Genomic DNA, 7572 nt, shown 5'->3' on the forward strand with positions numbered 1-7572 from the left:
CTTTCAGACATAATGCTAGAAAGTAACAGAAAAATGTGACTATTAGTGTCACTATTACCAGGTTGTAGTTGAGCAGAATGATAGTAGATTAGACTCATTTGGAGATTCAAAGTTTTCAGTTACAGTAACACTCAGATTTTATTTTTCTAACGTTCTTTCAAAGTTTCCTGTTTACAGATTGCCTCACATAAGTCAACATGTCCCCAAAACAAGATGAGACCTGCACTGAAAACTGAGCACAACATTATCTATGTTGCCAAGAGGGAGAGGACGAGGGAAAAGAAGGAAACTCATCCAATTTTAATTTGCTGGCCGCGGCAGCCAAAACTCTCATTTACTGTATAAATTTCTGGCTGCCAAGAGCTGGTGTCCAAATCAAATAGCCGAGCACAGCAGACGCTAAAACCGCTTCAAATGGTGGACTCATGGTCCAATTCATATTTAGTCTAAAATGAGCACAGATGGGAGGAGTTTTTTTTATTTTTTTATTCTTTGTATGCTGGTGGGTGCTCTGACTTCTCTCATCATAAAAATGCCTTGAATGGAGGAGGTTTGTACTTGAAAAGGACATGCAGTAATGAAAATGGTATCATGATTGTTCTTTATACAGTTATGATTTGAGAAAGGGAACAGGAAGAAGGCAGAGATGTGTTTGCAAATGTGAGAGAAAAAGTGGTGTGTGAGGCGTAAGTTTCTGCATGTGAGGAAATCTGTTTAGGCTCAACTTCAAATTTACAAGGAGGGTAAGTCTCGGGCTATGTACTACATTCTGTGTGCATCTCATCACCCGAAAAAGCTGTGAAATTTATGCTTAAAATCACAAGTCGCAAATACTGTCATTGTGTCAGATTTTCTTTTTTGCCCTCCAGCGTGTAATGAAAAGGCCTTATGCTGTGAAATTTGGCAGTAAAAACATATAACCAAGCTAGATTATATTTAAAGTGATTTGTATGACACTGATCTTTTTGCATTACAGAGAGAGAAAGCGAGAGAGAGACAGGGTACACCATGGACAGGTCACCAGTCCAACACCGTCCCTATGTGCAATTTAGAATTTAGAATGATCAATTAAACTAACCCCACTAACTGCATGTCTTTGGACTGTGAGAGGAAACCTAGAGTACCCAGAGAGAACCCATGCAAACGCTGGGAGAACAAGCAAACTCCACACAGAAACACCCTGGCCTGATGGTGGAATTGAACTCCTTCTTGCTGTGAGGCAACAGTGCTAACAGCTGTTCTACTGTGCTGCCCCTATATATAAATATAAAAAATGTGTTCATCCCCTTATTGGTTTCCTTATAGTCACACCTGCTTAGTCTAAGCCAAAGCAGGTGTAAGGTAAGACAATTCAATTGATGACTTCTATGTCACCAATCATGTCCCACCCGCAAAACCTACCGTACGATATCGAAAAACTAGTGACACATTGAAAGAATGCTCCCAGACATAATGCAAAAAAGTAACAGAAAAATGTGGAAGTGATTTCACAAGACATGCTGTCTCCTGTTGGCTGCTTGACATGTAAAGTACATGACATAATGTTTTTGGTCAGCTTCTCAGCTACTATCTGTGTTCCTGACATGGCACTGATAAACGGAAGTGAACACATTCGACACACAACTTGTACCTTGTGAGAAAATGAAACCAATATCCTAGTTAACTTTTATTGGAACACTACCAGGAACATATTCACTAACTCCATTTACGATCACTTAAATAGACTGTGAAAACAGTGGAGCTCATCGTTGGTGTTCAGCTAACAGGACGACTCTCACAAAGTACAGGCAGCCAAAGTGCACTGGCACTTTTTTTCCCTTCTCATAACTATGTAGTCTGGCAAACAGTAGCAGTTAGTGAATACATCCCAGCTGGAGCTCACTGTCAGACAGCAGTGACAGTCACAGCAGGATGCAGAGTGCATGAGCTGATCAAAGCTACATAGCAACAAGTATGCATCAAAAAAAACATTAATGTTTTTCTTTTTCATTTTGCCAGAAGTGTCACTCTAAACACCTATTGGATGAATATGAATGTGTTGATCACTGCATTCTTCTGGCATGAGTTTGAATACCCCAGTGCACTAATGGTATGCATATGTCAGTAGGGGTACTGTACCTACATGTCAAGAAATAAAGAACAATGTTTTTACCTATTTCTCTAAGCTCTGTTCTGAAGCTGAAAATATAAATAATAAAAAGAATAGACACCCAGAGTAAGGTGAGAAAGAGAGGAGAGAGAAACACAGTATTTGCAGCATTGGGATGTGACAGCACCCGTGGCTAAAGTGTTCTGGAAAAAAACATTTTTATGTTTTCTTATTAGCTCCCAAAATATCAGGTTTTTACACGAGAGCTCACTCCAGGCTGAAATTAATTCATGCCATCGGCATAACTATATTTGATTATGTAGCTCCCTGCCGTGAGGACAGAGAGAAAAAAAAATACTTAATTAACTTTCACTTTCACCATGGACTAGGTCATGTAACTGCCATGTCTACAGTTAGAAAAGAAGTATGCAACAGAAAAACATGATCATGGAAAAATGTAATGGTATTTGCTAAACTTGGCTGGTCATTGTACAACTAATGACTGATATGTGTTAGAATCTAATAGACACCTAATAATAATTAAATGTGCTGAACAGAGTGAAGGTTTGGCTGTAAAAGAAAAAAATAAATAAAAAGAAAGTGGAATGAACAATCCAAAAAGTATCAAAAGTTTGTGTTTATATTCTTTATGCCATTTATTTATCTCCATGCTAACGTGGCCTTCGGCAAATAACTCAGCCTATCAAAAAACCTGACTGTTTCATCTGTGTGTATTAGAGTGCTGACTAAATATGGGTGTGAAGTGATCAATATGGCTTATAATGTAAAGTGTTTTAAGAGGTCAATAAACTCAATAATTTAGTAACCTATTCCTCAGCATTTTTTGTTACTTTTCTTCCATACTAATAATTGCATTTTGGTGGGTGTTTGTGAGTTTTTGTGTGTGCTTTTAATGACTGTTCTTGCTCTTGTTCTAAAAATGCAGATGTATACAAAGTGTTCAGTTCAGCACTACAGCTTTAGTAGTTATAAAATAGCCTGTAAAAGATGAGATTATATTTTTGAACAAATATGAGGTCATTGGGGGTTTTTTTTATACCTGAATGGACTCTAAAAACAGATATGGACAGATAGAGTGAGACAAAACTAGAAAAGCTGACCATTTCAAAGTGCAGTTAATTCAACATTTTAATAATTTTACTTTAGTAGGAGTAGTACACAAAAATGATACAGTATAAAATATTTGTTTGCAGTAAAAGTATTTAAATATTATGTAAAGTTTGCAATATATATTAGTAAAATTACATTTAAGCAGTAAAAACCTATTTACCTATATGTACAGTTATGTCCATATATATAAGGAAAAAGACAGTTGGGTTGTTTTTTTTTTCAGCCTCTGTAATCAACGATGTGATTTGTACTCAAATATGTTATTGAGTAGCACACTTTTAGCTTTAATGGAAGTGCTTTACAAAAGTATTGTATTAACTGTATTAGGAAGTACGACTATAGAAGACATATGCAGGAAAATCTAAAATCTGTAAGAATATGAAATGTTGTATTTCCTCTCTGGAGCTGTTTTCAGTTGCTACCTGTCTGAGATTAGGTGACAAACTTGACTACTGAATATTATATCTTTGTTTTGAGAAACTCTTGGGTTCTTTTGCAATATGGTTGCTTGCCATTATCCACCAGCACTACAGAGCGCTGTCCTATCAGTTTGGCAGCACTTTCCTGAATCACTACCAATACACATCAGAATCCATCCTAATGGTTCTTTCTGTAACCACATCATAAATAAATACTAATTTCATTAGCAGCCATACATATCCATGCCACAATATTACTTCCACCATGTTTGACATGTGGTGTGCTTCAGATGATGAGCTGTTCCTTTCCTCTGTCATATTTTTCTCTTTCATTCTAATGAAATCTGTCAGAAGTCATAGGAGTTGGCAGGAACTTGTCTAGCAACATCTGATCTGCTCTTCAATTTAATTAAAGTCAGTTTTATTTGTATTGTGCCAAAACGCAACAACAATTGCCTCAAGGCACTTTATATCATAAGGTAAAGGAAAAATGATATGATCACCTACTTTTTTTTCTCCTTTTAGTTTTTGCTTTTGCTCTGTTAGTTTTATTTTGGCATTTCTCTCATGGTCTCCGTCTTCTGTTTGGACTTAGTACTAAGCGTTCCAGTGAACAGTTACGAAATAGCAGTTCAACACTTCCATCAATCAATTCCACATCATTCCTTTACTGAATTTTTGATGAAAAACAAGCCTTATCTGATCATGACACTGCTTGTCAGACAATTTTCCCATTACTTTTTGGGCTCTACACTGGGGGACTATGTAATAACCCTTATATAATGAAACAGAACTCTGTTAGACTGATCTAAATTCCAGAAAATTCCAAAAGAAAGCTGAAATCTGGGGAACATTCTAAAAAAAAGTAAATATATCCAAAAAATCTATTGAAAATGTCAGCTAAAGTCTTTATGAACTGAAGATAACAAATAGCTTTTTATGATCCATTGAGAATCACCAGCCCCTCATTAAACAATATGAAATAGATGAAAAAACCCTGATTTCCTAATAATAATAGTGATAATAATAATACATACATTTCAGACATATGCCTGAAACCCTAAAGTTCCAGTGTGCTTTCAATAGGCAACAAAACTGGGTAAAATTATTTTAAATTGGTCTTAATCAGTTTCTTTTTTTTTAAAGTTAATATATCTACTCATCAGTTCCACAACTGTAAGACAATAAGAAAATTAGTGGACACGTATTTTCATGTCTGAACCACATAGGGCTAATGGAAGGAGAAGCTGGATTTACAGTCCATGGTGCCTCAGTCTCTTATCTACACTGTTCCTGACCCTTTCCCTCTGTATAGTATATATAGTATATTCTCTGCTCACACTCTCTGTCATCTCTACAGCATCTTCATCTGCTTCCACCTCCTCCTCTTCTTTATCTGCCTCCTACACTGCTACTCTCTCCTCCCTCATCACCATCTCACCTCTTCCCCCTCACTTCAAGTCTCATCTCCTGAACTTAAGTTAAACCTCTAACATAAGAAAATATGCATAAACATGGACAAATTATTCACTCCCAATGTCACTGCAGTTAAGTTATTGTGAACAGATTAGATATGTGATCCTCCCCTGGAGAGAGAGAGGGGGAAAAGAACAACACACAGTAAGCCATAACTGCAACAGCAACAATAGTCGGTTATAAGGTATAGTGATGGGATTTACAGCTCTTTTTAGAGAACCGGCTCTTTCGGTCCGGCTCACTAAAAAGAGCCGGCTCTTTCGGCTCCGAACCGGCTCTTCAGGTTGTTTTGTTGCTTTAATTAATTTATTATTAACAATAATATAAAATTATGCACAAAAGGAATTACTAATGTAAAAAAAGTGGTTTTATTTATATATGTTTATATATAAATATATCGGTGGCCCCTAGAGACAAAACACGTACAAACTCCAAAACACATTTCTAGCATGAACTGAACTTCCAAAACAGAGCTACCTAGATCACTTAAATTACACAATTGAAAGCATGAAAGCATATGTGTATTGTTTGTGTATTTATACACAAGCATTCATATATAGTCAAATAATTTTAAAAAAAAGTTCATTTACCTGTTATTACCACACACCAAACCTCGTTGGTACTTGCTGGCTTGTGTAGCCACTAGGTAACAAAAGCTCAACACTGCGCCCTAGCATCCTGGAGCACTTCTGTTGTCTTTTGTACGTGTTTTGAGTTTTTATGTGCTTCTGAGTTTTTACGTGCTTCGGAGCTTGTACGTGTTTTTACGTGTTTTGGAGTTTGTACGTGCTTCAGAGTTCGTACGTGATTTGAAGTTTTTACGTGCTTTGTGTTAGGTGTGGCTGTGTGCAGGCAGGAATAGGACCCAAGGTGCAGACTCCGGAGACGGACGTGAACTCAAAAAGGCTTTAATTAGGTACTCAAAAATATAACATAACTGAAAAAACTCAAAACAAACTTAAACTGGAGAAATGACAGAACACAGCTAAGAAAACGGTAGATCGCGACACAGACACTAAGAAACACAGGGCTTAAATACACAGAGGGAGCAATCAGGGAATGGGTAACAGGAGGGAAACACAGCTGGGGCAAATCAGGCCTAACGAGACAAGAGGAAGCAAAACCAGACACATTAACATCAGACATGGACTTTCAAAGTAAAACAGGAAACACATAACACAGACTGAACAAAGACACAGACTCATATGCAGGCACTACAAAGGGAACAGAGACGTGGGAACAGGGCAGACACAAACACTGACTGAACACGGGGATATAGGAACTTAGGATACACATAGACGCGAACTAGACAAGGGGATGCAGGTGATAGGGGAGACAGAGCAACTAAAGAAGACAGAGACATAAGCCATAAGACAGAACTCAAAGAAACCAAAAACTAGGAAGTATAAATAATATCAAAAACTCAAAAACCCTGGGTCGACGACCCAGGCATCCTAACACTTTGTCTCTAGGAGCCACCGTAAATATACTTTTATTTATTCACTCCACATAAAATGTAATAAATAAATCATATAATACAAAAATCAACTATTCACATTTCAACTTTTAACTATTTAAATTTTCAGCTTTTTCCTTTTACAAATTTAAAGTGAAACAACACAAAACACTGCAAACCACAACACAATTAAATATAAATTAAAATATGAAAACAAAAAGAAATGCATATTCTCTGTCATATGGACCTGCATGAATAAACTTTCTGAATCCTTTATCATCTGCAACTGAAAATAGTTGTGGATGATTACTATACCTTTCTAATGTGACGTTGTTGTCCCTGGCTCTCTTCTCTCTCTCCCTCCCGCTCTGTTCCTGTGCTACTGAGTGTAACTACCGCCCCTCCCCCCTCTGCCCAGCGCAAAGCATGCAGAGTGAAGCAGAAACAGAAAGGAGCGAGAGAGAGAAGAGGAGAGAGAGAGAGAGAGAGGGAAGCTGAGAGAAAGAAAGAAAAAAACCCCATGGCTCGCAATAAGGAGCCGGCTCATGTCGTTCACGTCAAAGACCCGGCTCTAAGAGCCATTTCGTTTGTGACCGACCCATCACTAATAAGGTAGCAGTATGCCAGAATCACGATCAGGGCTTCAGTGTGCTTAAGAAAAGCTTTCCCTGGTATAAAGATTGATTACATTCACATATTAAAGTTTATCTGCTCATATTAGCTAATACCAGCTTATGGCTAATATGAGGTAACACCAATGAAAATGAGAACTACTGTCGACAGAAAACTTTGGGATATTCTTAACAGCTCACTTCAATATCACTTGGACAAAAGTCATACTTCAGTGGCACAGAGCTTTTCTGGACTCCTTTAACAAAGTTTTGCATCCTCCTCAAGAGTAAGATGGACCCTTCACATCATAGATGTTGACAGGTAATCAGAGCTCTGATAGGCTGCACTTCCTATAGGAAGGGTTAGGGGTTAGATGCCAGAGCATTTAA

This window comes from Haplochromis burtoni, unplaced genomic scaffold (genome assembly GCF_018398535.1).
Source record: "Haplochromis burtoni strain Fernald_Lab_line unplaced genomic scaffold, NCSU_Asbu1 Contig_377, whole genome shotgun sequence".
NCBI lineage: Eukaryota > Metazoa > Chordata > Actinopteri > Cichliformes > Cichlidae > Haplochromis > Haplochromis burtoni.